Below are 18,728 nucleotides of genomic sequence, written 5' to 3' on the forward strand. Positions count from 1 at the left end.
TTTAGAAAATCTATCTTTTTTTGAGGCTTCTGAAAAAATTCCAAAAACAAAAAATAATAATTTCATTAACCATCCGAGTGATTTCCCTGCCTTTCAAGGCACTAAAAACCTGGAACCACAAAGTATCCCATTAAACTCTAGACGAACGACACACGTCAGTAATCAACAAAAATCCAGCACTTATAGTGTCACACTTAAAGGAAATAAAAGGCGAGCACAAGATAATGGGACATACGATAAAGATCTACACAACGAGAATATATTAAACCCCAATGGTAGGTTGCCATCCACTTCCTCCATGGCATATAGTACCCCAAATTCACCAAATTTTAATAAAACCAATAAACAAACCTCTGAAAACGTTTTCAGAGAAAGCTCTCAGTCCCTTCAAGATATTATGAATATGGCTAGTAAATTAAATAATTCAGACAGAGAACATGTTCTCAATTTTATTGCACAAATTTGTAATTTTAAAAGCATAGGCTCACCTACGTTTGACACAGGCTATTTAGATATTAACTCATCACCCCCATCATTTTATGGATCAAAATAAAAATAAAAAATTCCAAATGCAAGGCTGTTTCACTCTCATGCAGTGGAACATTAGAAGTATTAAACCAAATTATGATAATTTAAAAATCTTCATTAAAGAACTTAAACCAGATGTAATCTTATTAAATGAAACATGGACAAATAACACGTATATATTAAATATAAAAAACTATTTCATATACAGGGAAGATAGATATGATGGATATGGTGGCATTATGATCCTAATTAAAGATAGTTTTGAACACACTAGTATACGAGTGAGCAACTCTGACAGAACATCAAATATGCAGGTGATAGGTATAAACTTACCAAAATTTGACCTAAATATAATTAATATCTACAACCCTTCAGGTCAGCAAATAAAACAATCGACATGGAATAATATTAAAAAAGATTTTCACAAACCTTATATAATCATGGGAGACTTAAATGCACATGATCAGGTATGGGGATGTGCTGGTAACAACCATAATGGGAAAATAATAATTGAATTCGTTGATGAAGAACAATTAGTTATAATGAATGATGGTACCTCCACCAGAATGGTACAACCAGGGCAGAATCCATCAGCAGTTGATCTTACCATAGTAACTCAAGATTTAGCATCTAAGTGTCATTGGTGGGTACACCCAGATAGTGGACAAAGTGACCATTTCCCAACTATATGTGAAATTATCCAAACACAATCCTCAAATAGAGGCAGCATATTAGGTACCAGAAGAAATTTCAAAAAAGCAAATTGGCCAAAATACATGGGCACTATAGAAACTAAGCTGTCTGATCGACATGACGTGGATTATAATGAATGGCATAATATTGTCAATTCTAGTGCAGAAGATAATATCCCTTACATAACAGTTAGAGATAAAACTAAGGGGGCACCATGGTGGGACAACGAATGCGATGAGTTAATAAACAATAGACGAAAAGCAATCAAAACCTATGTAGATAACCAAACCGTGGAAAATTACATAAACTGTAATAGAATTAAAGCTTTCGTTAAAAAACAATTACAAATTAAAAAAAAATCTAGTTTTAGACGATTTTGTGGATCACTTACGAGGGAAACTCCAGTTAAAAAAATTTGGAGCACAATTAAAAAATTTAAAACTCATTTTTCTAATAGCCATGTAACTTTTCCCAATAACGAAACCTCGATAAAAATTCTAAATAATTTAACTTCATGCAATGTAGATCCCTGGTTTAAACTTCTGAGCCCTAGCAATGAAACTGTTGAGGAAATAACCTACACTGAGTACACTAATATAATATACTCAAAAAAAGATAAGGCCACTGGTATGGATAAGGTATCATATTCGATGTTAAAAAACATACCCACAATAGCAGAATCCCATTTGATAAAAATTTTCAATAATATATTAAAAACAAGTAAGATACCATGGCAGTGGAAACAAACACTAATATTACCTTTCCTAAAACCTACTAAATGTCCAAACAGTCCAGAAAGTTACCGACCAATCGCCTTAACGTCATGTGTAGGTAAAATTTTAGAAAACATAATTAAAAATAGAATAGAATGGTTCGTAGAGCATAATAGTATTTTGCCCAGCTATCAGCTGGGCTTTCGCAAAGAAAGTGGATGTAGTAATGCGCATGTAGCGCTTTCCCACATAGTACTTAATGCTTTTACTGAGAGAAAAGCGGTTTTAACGGTCTTCCTTGATCTAAAAGCTGCTTATGATAATATAGATATCTACCTTTTATATAGAAAAATGGCGGATTTAAAAATACCATATACATATAATAACCTAATTTTTGAATTCTTAAATAACAGAAATATTTATATCCGAGATAGGGAATACCAAATAATTGGACCCAACATCACTGATAAAGGGCTGGCTCAGGGATCGCCCCTGAGCCCACTACTATTCAACATATATACCAAAGCGCTACATGACATTATTCCATCTAATTTCAGGCTAATTCAATATGCAGATGATCTAGCCCTCATAACAGTTGGTGAAGATATAAATAATCTTATAAGATTAACTAATATATGTCTTACTCACATAACTCAATGGCTAACAGAAAATAAACTACCCTTGTCCCATGGTAAATCCTCTGCAGTAATCTTTAACAAAAAGAAAAACATCACCAATAATATTCCGTTAAAAATAGAGGGAGAGATAATTCCTATTAGAGAATCAATTAAATATTTAGGGACAATATTCAATAATCGACTTAACTGGATTGAAAATATTAAACGTATCGAAACACAAGCTCAAAAAGGTTTGAATATAATGAGGGCAATATGTGGAACCTGGTGGGGAGCAAACCCCCATACAGTCTCATTAATTTATAAAGGAATCGTAAGACCCCATTTGGATTATTCATGTGCAATATTAAAACCCTGTAGTAAGTCCCCACTCTTAATATTAGATAAAATTCAGTTTAAAGCTTTACGAATCATCACGGGCTGTATGAGATCTACCCCCACTAATGCTTTGCTAGCAGAAAGTGGAGAAATTTCATTAGATGCAAGAAGGAAAATACTGTGCGCTAAGTTCTATCTGAAAATCCTAGCTGATCTGAAAAATCCACTGAACGAAATCCTGTCAGAGTTGGGAACCAAAGTAAATTATAAAATAGGATTTTGGAAATCACAAGAGCCACCATATTTGATTGAAATCAAAAATAATTTTGACAAATACCTCATTAATCTATATAAAGAGAATATTAAATCCTGCTTTCAGATCGAACTGAATTATCTTACGGGAACATTTCAGACAATTTTCTCAACCCACAAAAAAATGGAAATCTATACTCATCAGGAATTTCTTAATGAATTTTCAGCTTCATATGGAAATTATACATGGGTATTTACAGATGGTTCTTTAGATCCCGAGTCGAGGACAGTAGGTTTTGGGGTACACATACCTTCAATCAATTATAACTATGCATCCAGATTACATGAGCACACTCAAATATGCACTGCAGAAATTATTGCAATTAACAAGGCAGTATCTGTTTGTATTGAAAAAAATATTAAAGAAGCAATAATTTTTTCAGATGCTAAAAGTGCTATCCAAAAATTACATAACACCACCTGGGGGACAAACAACCATATTGTAAACCTAACTAAAAGACTTATTATTGAGTCAATGGAAGCAGGATTTAATATAATCTTAGCTTGGATTCCAGGCCATACTGGAGTAAAGGGGAATACAGAGGCTGATAAATTGGCAAATATAGGCAAGACTTTAAATGTTCCTGCAGACATTAAAATAGATAAATTTGACTTTTTGCCTTTTATTAAACAAAAAATTGTAAACGAGTTTAAAGTTGAATGGACAAAGCAGTTTAAAACTAAAGGGAAATGGTATCAACAATGCCAAAGTGATTTTTCTATAAACCCTTGGTTCCACAAATTCACATTTGTGGATCGAAGGCACTTAACATCTATTATTAGAATGCGAACGGGCCATTGTCACACACCAGACCATTTGTTTAAAATTAATTGTAGTGATACTCCTTTTTGTGAATGTGGACAGATAGGAAGTATAACTCATATGTTACTTGAATGCCCAATTAACAAAACAAATCAATTTGACCTGTATCAGGAACTAGTTAATATAGGAAGTCCAACCCCTATTTCAATACAAAATCTCTTACATAATATTAATGACCAAACCTTAAGAAAGATCAATCAATTTTTAACAATATTTCAAATTAAAATATAAAATAAAAATAGTTATTTGAAAATCATATCACAATGAATTTAAAGAAGGGAATATGGAAAAATCCAGACCCTTTGAAAAGAGGATTCCCTTCCAGTTAGTCTAAATACGAGGACTGGCCAAGTACCTAAGAGGTGGAGGCCATGAAACTACAAGAAGAAGAAGACTACACTGGCAAATCTGTCTCTGTCCAATGCGGCTCTAAACCAAGATGTTGAATCAAGGCCGGTCCAGTCTCTGATATTTCTAAGCCATGAAATCTGGCGCCTACCGGGACCCCGTTTTCCTTCAATCTTACCCTGGATGATCAGTTGCGTGAGGCGGTACTTTTTTTTCTCATTATGTGTCCCAGGTAGCTAACTTTTCTGACTTTAATGATTTTTAGCAGTTCCCTATCTGTACCTATTCTCCTCAGAACATATTCGTTAGTGGTGTGGGTTGTTCAAGGTATTTTCAAGTCTGTTCTATAAAGCCAGAGTTAAAAGGCGTCCAACTTGTTCATCAGTGTTGTGTTGTGTCCAGGCCTCCGTTCCATACAAAAGTATTGACCACACATAGCAATGCAGAAAACGACATCTAAGGCTGATATTAATGCTACTGTTACAAAATAAGCTTTTCATTTTGATAAACTCCTGTCGGGCTACCTCTATTCTCGCTCTTGACTTCTTGTTTTTAATCAAGTTGATTGTTGAACCAGCAACCAAGATATTTGTACTGGCTTACGTATTCAAGCTGTTGGTGTTTCACATATTTATTGGAAGAGGTAAATTTTTGTTCCTTGATATTCTTATAACTTTGGTTTTCGCAGTATTGATCGTCATCCCCATTTTTTCACAACTCTCAGTAAATCTATCCAACAGTATCTGCAGACTATGGTCCGAATCAGTCATTAATACTGTGTCATCTGCATACCGGATGTTATTTACTCTCTGCCCGTTTATCCTGATTCCTTCTGAAGAGTGCGATAAAGAGTTCGCAAATATTACCTCAGAGTAGACGTTAAAAGTATGGGTGATAGCACACAACCCTGTCTAACACCTCGTTGTATTTCAATTGGCCTTGACGTATTACCATTGGTCTTTATGATTGCTGTCTGATTCCAATAAATAGCCTCTATAATTTTAGAATCTCTTTTGTCGACTCCGATGTCGTTCAATCTTTCTATCAAGGTCTTGTGCTTCACCCTATCGAACGCTTTCTCCAAATCTATGAAACAGATAAAAAGGTCTGCTTGCTGATCTTTGTATCTTTGTGCCAGAGTTTGAAGACATAATATTGCTTCTCGTGTCCCCATACCTTTCCTGAAGCCAAATTGTTCTTGACCGGTTACCTCATCACATTTTTTATAATATATTCTGTTCCGTATGATACGCAAGAAAAGCTTCAGAATGTTATTTAATAGACTTATAAGGCGGAAGTCCTGGCATAATTTGGCGTTCTTCTTTTTAGGCAGTGGTATGAAGACTGATTCAAGCCATATTTTAGGGATGGTCCCTGTATTGTAAACATTATTAAATAGTCCAAGAAGAAGGTCTAAGTTTTCCTCGTTGATTAACTTCAATAGCTCAGCTGGTATTTCATCTTTTCCTACAGATTTGTTGTTTTTTATTTGACGTCCATTAAATCCAATATTTCCTCTGTCATCCATCTTTGCTTCCGTGGTCGCTGTTTTGTGAGCATTTCAGTTGCCGTTGCAAGGGCGTGTCTGATTTCCTCCCGACGGCGAAAGTTAAGGATGTTTAATTATATGAAAGTGTGCTAAAAACAGTGCGAAAAAGTAAAACCGATTTAAAATACATTGTTACTTCAGACACACTTTAAACCCTTCATGTACTGCTATCTATATTTACAATTTTCACACAGTAAAACCTTTACATTTTACATAATATGAGATAGAGTAGATAAAAATTATTTTTGTGAATTTGGTTAACAAAAATTGATTAAACAATTTTTCGACCGCAGTACCGCGTGCCACCCTGTGTATTTGTTATAAGGATTGTTATACGGATATATTTCTTTGAGTAAGTTTGTGCAAAAAATCGAATCAGAATAATTTACCTAACGGGGGCGACGTGACAGACTATACTAATAAGTAGTTGAAACGGTCAAAACAAAGAAACGCACACTCATCAAAAATGCACTTGAGATTCTCGTATAATCAACATTTACTGAATCGATCCAGGAAGAGTCAACTCCAACTAGTAAAAGTTGATTTAAATTTTTAAAATCAACTTTTACTGCTCGTTTCAGTTGGAGTTGACTCCAACTAGTTGGAGTCAACTCTAACTGAGAATCAACTTGAACTGTAACATTAACACTACATTAAGTTGGTAAACGCAAAATTTGCTTGCAATGCTTCTTAAATGCATTCATTTTACAATATCTTATTCAAAAGAAACATTTTGTTTATTCTAAGGGACTTTCGGCCCTCGGTAATAATGTAATCTTTCAATCTGCGTTTAAATTTTTCTGCATTTAAAAAGCATTGCAAGCAAATTTTGCACCTATGCTCTTAAGTAACATTTACAAAAATTATAATTTTACCCTTCTGACTTTAATTTTGGCGAACCAAAAAAAGTTGATTGATAGCAAGCTGAAAATTTGTTGGTAGTTTAACGATGTCTAGTCGGACAAACTTTGATGTACGGGAACACTGGCACAGGCGAAGTTTTAATTGTGGAACAGGTTAAAAATTTGGAATGTCAGAATACGAAAACGTCCTATGTATATTGTCGGACAGAACTTCCAATTGATTTGTTACCCTTTCATTAAACTCTCATGCAAAAATCAGACTGCTATTTGAACTGCTCGTCAAAAGTTAGGGATATAGAAAATTATGCTGATTTTCATAGTTGATTTTTTCGCGAACAGACGGATTCCGCTATTTTTTTTATTTTAGATTTTTCTTTAGTATTTACACACTTGTGAAAAGGTTTACTCAAACTTATTTTTTGTACTTATACCGGGTGGAAGAAAAGAAATGTTTTTCTTATGTTAAGTTTGAGACACCCTGTAGGGAGAACGAGGTGCAAATGCGAGTATACATCAGAATCGTATTGTAGTCTTATGTTCTGTGAACATGTTGTTGTTTGAATGTCCCTGTCCCTGATATCTTTAGAAACAAAAAAAGAATGTGTGTACTTTGTACGCACGTAAGAAGATATTCTTCTATTATATAATAGGTAATTTAAACGAAGTAAATATACTTAAAAGGTTATTTGTACTTATTTTATTTAAAAATCAAACTAACTTTCTTATCTACCACTTTCAAAAAAGAAGAATATCTTCAAAAATTATATAATAATATACTTACAATCATAAAATCTATAAAAAAAATAAAAAAATAATAACTTGCTTGGGGCTCGAACCCACTTCACGTCTACCGCGCCGTACGAAAGTTGACGGCATTTCAAACTGCACCAAACTCTCGTATACGTCATGTGGGAATATACACAAACTAAACGTTTACACCACAAATTTATATGAATTTAATAAAATTATTAGTTTGATTTTTGTCGAAATAAAATACAACAAAATATAGACGATATATGAGATGAAGATTTGTAGAAAGTTTGTTCGTAATCAGATTATGTAAATTAAAGCATTGCCTACTAATAGGTAACTACATTATTTTGTTTACATTTTCCAAATAGATAGGTATTGAAACTATTAGGTATTTCCAACTGAAACATTTAGAATTACTTACCTGCGGCTTTTCAAAACTATTTAAAAAGTCACTATAATTATAAATTTGATTTTATTTCTGTCCACACATCAATAAAAACTAATATTATACAATATTTTTGTTTGCCGATAACCTCCATATTGAACAATTATTGACAGATCATATCAAAATTTCAACACCCAATCAGAGCCCGTATAACCACTAATACCATACTGTCGGTGTGCGCATGCGCGGGGATCAATCAAATTTTACCCTCAATCGATTCGCCGCTAAAGAAGAATATCTTCAAAAAATAGACGGTTTTGTAATGTAACATGTGTTTTAACCGAAACAAAAGTTTGAGACACCTTGTAGGGAGAAAAAGGCGCAAAGGTGAGTATACCTCGAAATTATGTTGTAGTTTCGTATTTTGTGAATATTTTATTTTTTTTAATTTCTCTGAAATCTTTAATAACCAAGAAACTAGACGGTATTACTCTTTAATATGTGTTTCTATGTTTCACATGTGTTATGTGATGCATGTCGTCAGTTAAAACACATATTAAAGAGTAATACCGTCTAGTTTCTTTGTTATTAAAGATATTAGAGAAATTAAAAAAATAAAATATTCACAAAATATGAGACTACAACATAATATCGAAGTATATTCACCTTTGCGTCTTTTTCTCCCTACAAGGTGTCTCAAACTTTTGTTTCGGTTAAAACACATGTTAAATTAGAAAACCGTCTATTATTTTTTGTTTCTAAAGATATCAGGGACATTCAAAAATCAAAATGTTCACAAAACATAAGACTACAATACGATTTCGATGTATACTCACATTTGTACCTCGTCCTCCCTACAGGGCGTCTCAAACTTAACATAAGAAAAACATTTCTTTTCTTCCACCCGGTATAAGTACAAAAAAAGTTTAAGTAAACCTTTGCATAAACTGTGTAAGTACTAAAGAAAAATCTAAAATAATAAAAAAATTAGCGGAATCCGTTAATCTGTTCACGAAAAAATCTATTATGAAAATTCAGCAGAATTTTCTATATCCCTAACTTTTGACGAACAGTTTATCACTAGCATAATTCCTGTCATTTGATATGTTCTACGTGTCGGACTTACTAAAAGGCCCAGTTGGTGATAAGTACCAGTCTGATTTTTGCATGAGAGTTTAATGAAAGGGTAACAAATCAAATGGAAGTTCTGTCCGACAAAATACATGGGACGTTTTCGTAGTCTGACGTTCGGAACTTGTAACTTGTTCCACAATTAATAAAACTTCCCCTGTTCCAGTGTTCCCGTACATCAAAGTTTGTCCGACTAGACACCGTTAAACTATTAATAAATTTTCAGCTTGCTATTAATCAACTTTTTTTGGTACGCGGGATCCAGGCCTAGTTGCTACATTTTTCATTTAGATTCGCTGTTTGTATGTATATGTATCGATTTTTGCTTCTTGCGCAATGTTGACCTACATTTTGTTACATATTTCAAACATATAATTTTTTATAAATACGGAATATAAAAAACTATGTACGGTCATAAAAACATAAATCAATATAAAAAGGAACTCACAGGAAAAAGAGGAAAATTGCTCAAACCTGCAGCTCGGAAGTGTATAAATATGTAAAATACAATTTAATGCCTTTTGATGTAAAATAATTAGGGAAGCAGGAATTCAACAGATTAGAATTTTTCATTGAATTTCCTATGGCCCTTTTTCCAATTCACCATCCGGTATATCCTAGTTTACTTTATATTTTTGTATTTGTACTTTTGGTGTTGTTTCCCGTAAAAACTTATTTTGAATTATTCATGAAAGTTGTACATCGTACCTATTGTAGGAGTTTAAATAAGAATATATATTTATAAGGTAGAAAACGTTAAAATTTCATTATGTAATAATAATGTTGATGATATTTTAGAATGCCAGGTACAGGCTGTAGTGTGGCCAAATTTATTAGGTACCTATTATTTAAATTCTTATAATAAATTATACAAGTACATAATTCTAATTCACATAATCCTAGCTGACCTCTAAGGATATTTTCCATACATCAAAGACATGTAAATACCGATTAAGGGGAAAGAGTAAAATGCAAAATTTTGACGCACGTCAAAATTCTCAATGTGTTTTAAATGAATTCATTTTTTTTTCGAATCTTTAGAAAACTAATAAATAATTTTGAAAAATTTAAACGCAGAATGAAAGACTACATTATTACCGAGGGCCGAAAGTCCCAGAAAACGTCTATAATGTTTATTTTAATAAGTTACAGGGCTGAAATTAAAAGATAAGTTTGATTTTTAATTGCAAATATTTCATTCAAAAGAAACTTTTTACTTACTCTAAGGGATTTTCGGTCCTCGGTAATAACGTAATCTTTCATTCTGCGTTTAAATTTTTCTAAAATACTTATTAGTTTTCTCAGGATTCGAAAAAAATCATATTACGATTCAAATGACAGTACACTCGTGACGTAATCGCACCCTTAATGTTTATTGGTTAGTCGATCTGGGCAACCGTAGTAATGTCTAAGAACCGTGCTTACAGTCCTTCTATTATTTCTACGTCCCGTACGAATTGTACCGTTCTATTGCCAATATACGGTACCAAATTGTTGACTTTTATTATATTGATAATTTCACAATTATTTTAATACGAATGCAGCTCGTAATTTATGGTCTGACATTAAAAACACCTGAAGGTAATTTAATTAATTGTGGGTTAACATGTTGTGCAGGATATAATTTCCACATAATCGCAAGCAATATTTCATGTATCTAACTTTAGTAATTTATGACTGCCATTAGGGCATATGATTTTTTGGAGATCGATGTGTGTTCGGTCGGACTGTTATACATGTTTTCATTTATTTTTTATTTAGTATTGACTTACGCGTTTTCCAATTTTAGTCTAATTGACAGAGCTAGAATTTTGGGGGTCATATTAAAGAAGAAACATATAAGTACTAATCAAAATCAATAGCCACATAAGGTACACAGACGACACGGTGGTATTCTATAATGACTAGAATCACAGGAATAATTCAGAGATATTGACTTTTTAAACATTAAGAAAACAAAATGTATGATGATCTCTAAGATGGAAAAGCAATTTGGAGGAATAAATGTGAACTGTCCATATATAGGGTGAGCAGATAAGGGGTATATTAGAAATATCTCGACAACTAAAGGCGGCAGAATCATGAAAATTGGAATGAAGGGGTTTTGAAGAGTGATCTTTTTAATGAAAATATGTTCATCTATTTCCTACTTCCGGTTATACCGGAAGTTTCTTATACCTTGGTTTTTAAATGGGACACCCTGTATATTTTTACATTTTGAATTCTCATCGATGTCTTCTTTCTTAAAATATGAGGTTTTATAATGTTATATAGGGTGGTTTAAAAGATAAACGCTTTTATCTTAATTTCGTAGCGATATTCACACCCTGTAGAATTGTAGTAGATTGACTTCAAAAACTCTATTTACGTTCAAATGATTTTTAATATAGTCTACTACTGTTAAGAATTGTTAGTATAACTACATTTTTAATTTTAGTAGGTATATAGGATTGGTCGAAACTCGGAACGAGTAGTTTCAGAATGTTCTTAAATGGAACACCCTGTATTTTGGTATTGTAATGAAATGATATTTTATGGTACTTTTTTATTTCTAAAGCATTCCCTATAGCTATAGGGAATCAGGCTAGTCAGAACTAGACATCTTGTCATAACAATGCAAATATATTACTCTTAACTGCACAGAGTATCGAAGCCAGTAGATCATTAAAAATATTTTGACACACAAGACTTTCATTTCAAAACATAACAGAGCGCAAGATCAACTACAGCATGACACACATTTTTAATATTTATTTCTTAATGGGGCTAAGTTAGTTTACTTAGGCCCTTTCTGCACTAAACCAATATTTTTTCACCCAGAAATGCAATTAAGGAATAATTGAATTTAGTTCTTTTCTGCATCAAACGCTAGGATTTGGGCCAATAATTAATTTAGAATATTAAAAAGAAAATGGCCGAAATGGCACTTAGACCCTTTCAGATATAATCGGTTCAATTGTAATACGATTTTCTACATATTACCTACATTCTACATTAATTTTAAATTCATTCAACAACTATGTATTATATTTTTGTTTTCAGATCACTCAACCAAAACATGTAAATTCTAAGGAAATCAATCAACTTCTAACACGGTAAGTTTGTTCACTAATACCTTATATTCAAGTTATTATTATTCATTAAAATGTATATTTACTATATGCGTATATGCAGACTTTTGCATGCGAAATATACAAATTTTGTATAGGTATTTTATAAGGAATTTATAAGAAGGAATTATCTTAAAAACACGGCTTTACTATAAAAGTGCATTACGGAAGATGAGAAAGCTTCAGCGAAATTATTTCTTCGCAAGATTGTTAATAATCTCTGATAAAAATATTAGCAGAATCGTACAAGCTCATATTGTTTATACATTATTCTGTGGTGTAGTTGTAGAAATAGTGAAAAAGTACATTTATTTAGGCCGTGAAATTAGAATTGGCAGAGATAACCAAACATGCGAAATAAAAAGAAGATTAACTCTTGCTTGGGCAGCCTAAGGAGCGCTGAGAGACATATTATTTAGGAGCAGTATATCAATCAGTTTAAAAAGACAAGTGTTTGATCAATGTGTGCTACCGGTAATGACATAATGGAGCAGATACACTGACCAAGGCAACAGCGTCGAAAATGAGGGTTGCTCAAAGGCGTATGGAAAGATCCATGCTGGGCGTAACCCTACTGGATAAAATAAGAAATGAAGATCTGAAGGTACATATCCATACGTGGGTGCTCTGTGCTCGATGTAACTGCTCTAATGGATACGGCATGCGGTCCCCTACATATAAACCCCAACCAGGTTGAATCGAAGAGGGTGAGCGCCGAGCGGCGAGCACCAACGTATCTACTACAATAGAACTCTAATTATCCGGACTCCAATTATCCGGATCAGATTGAGAAAAAGAAAAAATCAAGTTTTTAAAAAAATAATTCATTTTACTGTGATTCAGTATTGTGTGTCAATATTACGTAATGTAAACTTTGTCATTTACATATTGTTGTGTATACTGTATTGTTTTTCATAATAAATACCGTATATGTTCTCCATTGTGTTTTGCTGTAATTACGTTTCTTTACCGGGAAAGGCCTTTTTCGAGAAAAATCCAATTATCCTGATTTTTGATTATCCGGATCGGGTCCGGTCCCAATTAATCCGGATAATTGGAGTTCTACTGTATGTGGAGCTACTACACCGAGCACGGAGCATCCACGTATGGATACGTACCTTGAGACAAAGAACTGGTATCACAAATATTATAGAACGTGTCACCAAGCTCAAATGGAACTGGACAGGACACGTCGCCAGGCTGAAAAATTCAAGATGGACACGAAAGCTGATGAAATGGAGACCAAGAGAAGATAAACGCAGTAGAGGAAGGCTGCCTACATGATGGATAGATGATATTAGGCGGATTAGTGAAAACTGGCAACAATCTGCACAAAACCGTGAAGTGTGGAAACAATTGGGGGAGACTTTTGTCCAGCAGTGGACATAAATTGGTTGGGTGATGTGTGTATGTTGTTTAAGGGATTATTGTATAGTAATAATTATTATTGTGCTTGTGTGAAGCTTTTGTTTCTGTAGCTGTATTCTATAATCAATATTATTTATTGTTGTTTTCATTATGGTCAAATTTCTTCAATTTACAGTTTTTTAAATAAATCATAAATAATTATAAAATAAACTCGTGATTGACTCTTTGATTTCATTATTAAACGCCAATTTCAAATAAAATATACAGGGTGTAACAAAAATACAGGTCATAAATTAAATCACATTTTCTGGGACCAAAAATAGTTCGATTATTCGATTGTTTACTAACTTACCCTAGTAAAAATGAGCACATAAAAAAAGTTACAGCCCTTTGTAGTTACAAAATAAAAATCGATCTTTTCCAATATATCGAAAACTATTTGAGAATTCTTATTGAAAACGGACATGTGGCATTTTTATGACAGGAGCATACGAGCTCTGGAGCTACACGATTGTAGAGACCTGGTAATAATATGAAACTTTTTTTATAAATTACAGTTTGAGGTATATTTTAAACCATATTAGAAAAGAAGCCACATCTCTATAAAAGGTGCCTCATCGGAAAAATTCAAAGAGGCAAAAAAGTTTTAAAAACATTCTGTTTAACGACGTTCTACACCTTCGGCAAAGAATTAAGGATTTACATGAAATTTTAGTATGTTATAGTTTACTTAAAAAACTAAGACTTGATTTTTTTAAAATTGTTTTACCGTGCCGTTTAATTACTATTAAGGGTCAAAGTTAAGTTTTAACATGGGCTCTTATGGGAATTCTTAAAAAGTTAATAACTTTTGACCCAAATTTACGATTTTAAATTATTTGTGCTTAAATTAAAAGTTTTTTGTAAGGAATAACATATTAAAAAATGAGGATTGTTTACCGTACCATTTATTTTTAATTTATTTATTATAATTAATTCCGTAATTTATTCCGTAATTTCCGTAATTTATTATAATTTATTTTTATAAAGTATTCAATACTGATGTGATTTAAGTATTCTGTTATAAATGCATTATTACCAACTTTCGCTTGCATATAAGTTTCCCCCCTTTCCTCTGAGAGGCATACCCCGCAACGAAGGTGTAGAACGTCGTTAACTAATGGTACCGCAATAATAGTTTAATTGGAACGTACACAAACATTTGGGGGGTTTAAAGGCACAGAACCCCCATAAAAATTGTATGTAAACATATTAAAAAAGAAGCTGCATCTTGATTAAAACTGGTTTATCGAAAAAATACTAAGAGGCAAAAAAGTTTTAAAAACATTGTGTTTAACTAGTGGTACCACAATAAAAATTTAATTGGAACGTACAAAAAAGTTTGGGGGGGTTTAATCTAACAAAATCCCCATAAAATTTTTATGGAGTGCACAAATTTAAATATAATTTTTTTTTAAAATGTCCATACCATAAAAATGCCACGTGTCCATTTTCATTAAAAAATCACTAATAGCTTTCGATATATCGGAAAAAATCGATTTTTATCTTGTAACATCAAAGGGCTGTAACTTTTTTTGCGTGCATATTTGTACTAAGGTAAATTAGGTTCAATCGAACTATTTTTGGTCCCAGAATATGTGATTTAATTTATGACCTGTATTTTTGTTACACCCTGTAGTTTTTAATTGTAAAATTCACCAGCTTCGTGCCAGCGCGCTTGAGCGGAGTGAGACAGTTGTTTCCTTTCTCTTTTGTAAATTACTCCGCGATTCAAAAACACATTCCGGTGTGCATCACTTCATGATTTGAAAAACATAAGAAAATGAAAATAAAAGTTGTTAAAACTTTAAACGCGATTTTCTCAAAACTGCTTTTTTCAAAGGCGGTGGACATTGTAATTTATGAACTACTTCACCAATACACCTGAAATTTTGCACAGATTTTAATTAATATGTTTCGTGAGTAACCGCTGTCGAGATATTTTTTGTTTTTTTGTTTATTTTTGTTTAACAATAATAGATATGTTGATTTTCACCCTTTTTACAAAAAAAATTCGTTATTTTGACTTCTGAGTGATACTAAAAACTCAATAATCGTTAAAACTAAAAAGATCGACAGCATTACTTCGAGAAGCTCATAAACTAATAAAATATTTTTGAATTTTTTGTTTTACATGATCCACAGACGAGTTCTGACGACCACCGCAGCATCCGTTTTTTTTAGGTGTCTCTACAAATTATTGGCCACGTTGGCTTTTATTTTTGCCTTGAATTTTTTTTAATATATTTTGAATCCTACTGAATATGTTTAATAAATTTTAAAATAAAATAATTTTGCCAAAGTTTCAAAAAAGTTCACAAAAATGCTTCAAATACTGAATTCAAACTGTACCCCCTCCCTTAAGGAAGATTTCTTTCCCATTTCTAATCTCGTAAAAGCCCTTTTTATATTTATTGCATTACACTAGGCTGCATCTCCTGCAGCCGTTTCTGAAAAATCGTATAAAATCCTCTAGGCCCTAGGCGATTTCGAGGGAAAGCTTACATGCAGTTGTTTACCGCAATCATAGCCGATTTATAAAAAAAAATCTCGAATGTTGAAGCGATCACCGGAGAGTTCCTTCAACTTTCTCTCGAAAAATTGCCAAAGACGAAATCAAACAGCCGTAAAAATGGAAATAGGATTTAAATCTAATAAAAAATCATGGCGGATTTTATGCCGAAAAATGTCGGTTTCAAAGGTCCATCAATGCCGACCATTTTCCTTCGGGCTTATATAAACGTCACGATGGCACAATCAAGATTTTAGACAAGGCGTCTCGCGTAACAGGCCAGTAAATGATCGTTTGGGAGTGTAATTTTCCTCGTAGATTTGCTTGAAAATTTGGATTTAGCCACCCTTATCGGAGATCAAAAAAAACAAGGCTTCAAAATAAGCCCGGAAATGAATAAACTGACTAATTCTAATGAAATTTTTTTTCTACAGAGTTTTTTCATAAGTCAATACTTTGACTTTGAAAATGTTCTGTTTTCAACAAACAAAAACCACATTTTTAGACAATTTTTTGCAAATAACTCAAGAAGTAATAATTTGATCGAAAAAATTTTTTTAACAAATGTAGCTTGTGAGAAAAAATGGTGTATGTATGAAGTATGCAGATCCAATCGAAGCAGTGTTGTAGCTCATGAAATGCAGGTTCTTATTCGTCAAATTCTAAATTCCAAATAAAACTGAAATAACCAGAAAATGAAGCACTTTTGGAGAAAACTCATCAAAACTTTTTTTAGTGTTTAAAAAGAGCTTTATTTTTGCTTTTTATGAAAGTTTCTATAAAAGAAAACAAATATTAAAACCGTGGAAAAGAAATGTGAAGATATGGGAATACCCATCCGGGACAACTTCTTGTACACATGAAGTTTTGCAGATGACCAAGTGGTAACGGCTGAAGATGAAGAAGATCTCTCCTATATGCTCCGAAAATTAGCAGATGAATACAAAAAAAATGGACTGGAAATAAACCTAGAAAAGGCCGAATACTTAACAACAGAACAAGAACCAGTGGGAAACATGGAAATGGACGATGATAGGGAAATTAACGGCACTGAAAAATTCAAACACTTAGGATTCATACTCTCAAATAATGGAACTACCGAGCAAGAGATAACCAGCGATTAACACAGACAGGAACATGTATTAAACAAATGAACGGGATACTGTGGGATAGACAGATTACTAGAAATACAAAGAAGAAAATATATAACACCTTGATACGTAAGTGTAATAACCTATACAGCAGAGAATTGGCTAATAAACAAACGAAACAGATCGAAAATTACAGCAACTGAAATGGAGTTTACGAGAAGAAGCTGCAAAGTGACAAGAATAGGTCGCATTAGAAATCAGGAGATAAAATGAAGAATGGTAGTAGAACAAGACATACTCAGCTACATCGAAGAAAAACGTTTCATTTGGTATGGACATGGGAGAAGAGCAGATCTTACAAGGTGGATATCAAAGATTTCGGATGGGAACCCAATAGGAAAGAGAAGAAGAGGTAGACCCCGAAGATCATGAAGGGATGAAGTGGACGAGGCCATGGAAAGACGAGACCTTAGAGATGGAGAATGGCAGAACAGAAAGAACTGGAGACGTTGGCTGAAAGAAGGAAGGCAGGGACAGCTGTAAAAATCCTTATATAGATAGATAGATAAAAGTTTCCAGCATCAAAACTAAGGCTATGCTCAAAATAAATTTTTGTAGCTTATTAAATAAGATCTGTTCTCTTATTCGGTCTCCTTTTTTTTGAAAAAATCGTGAAATCATCCCCTAATTAGCATCCAAAGTGAAATTATTAATCGTTACCGCTTTATAAAATACTTTACTTATTATGTACTGTTGATCTATGTACTATTATGATCCGTAAGTTTCACCAGTTCAAAACGCTTATTTAAAAAAAAATAGTTTTAACGTAAAAAAAATTTTTTTTTGAAATTTTGAAAAAATGCCTTTTTTCTTAGGATAAAAAGAGTATGATTTTTTGAATATATTAGATTTTTTTGTTTTTCTGTAAGACAAAAATTGTTTAAGATATGGTGGTTCAAAGTTTGCATACACTTGTGATTAGCGACTCGTTCAAGCCCTTTCGAAAAAACGGCACTTCGAACCGGTGAAACTTACAGATCATATAAAGAATCCATAAGTAAAGTAAATTGTAAAGCGGTAACGATTACTTTCATTTGGAAGCTAATTAGGGGGTGATTTTTACGATTTCTTTTACTAAAAAGAAAAGGGGCTAACAGGGGCTAACTTCATTTTGAGCGTAACTTGCTGAGTTTTGATTCTAGACACTTTTGTAAAAAACGAAAATAAAGCTTTTTTTAGACTCTTTTGATTAGTTTTCTCTGAAAAGTGCTTCATTTGTTGGTTATTTCACGTTAAAATATTCGGTATGTAATTTGGCGAATAAGAACTTACTTTTCATTAGGTACAACTCTGTTTCTACTGGGTCTACAGAAATCAGACATATAGGTCTGGATCCCGCATATGAAAAAAAAGTTGATTAATAGCAAGCTGAAAATTTGTTAATAGCTTAAGGGTGTCTAGTCGGACAAACTTTGATGTATGGGAACACTGGAACAGGGGAAGTTTTAATTGTGGAACAGGTTAAAAATTTGGAACGTCAGACCACGAAAACGTCCC

At 32.9% G+C, this 18,728-nt stretch overlaps 1 protein-coding gene across 2 annotated transcripts in view; it reads left to right on the top strand.

The window, feature by feature from the left end:
- Window positions 1–18,728, top strand: part of LOC114336227 (uncharacterized) — a 721,746-nt gene that overhangs the window by 326,659 nt on the left and 376,359 nt on the right. For both annotated transcript variants that reach the window (XM_050645113.1, XM_050645114.1), the window contains exon 2: window positions 12,094–12,146. The gene's annotated coding sequence lies outside the window, so the exon portion shown is untranslated. The remainder of the gene's footprint in view (window positions 1–12,093; window positions 12,147–18,728) is intronic.

Source organism: Diabrotica virgifera, chromosome 3, assembly GCF_917563875.1.
Source record: "Diabrotica virgifera virgifera chromosome 3, PGI_DIABVI_V3a".
NCBI classification, from domain to species: Eukaryota; Metazoa; Arthropoda; class Insecta; order Coleoptera; family Chrysomelidae; genus Diabrotica; species Diabrotica virgifera.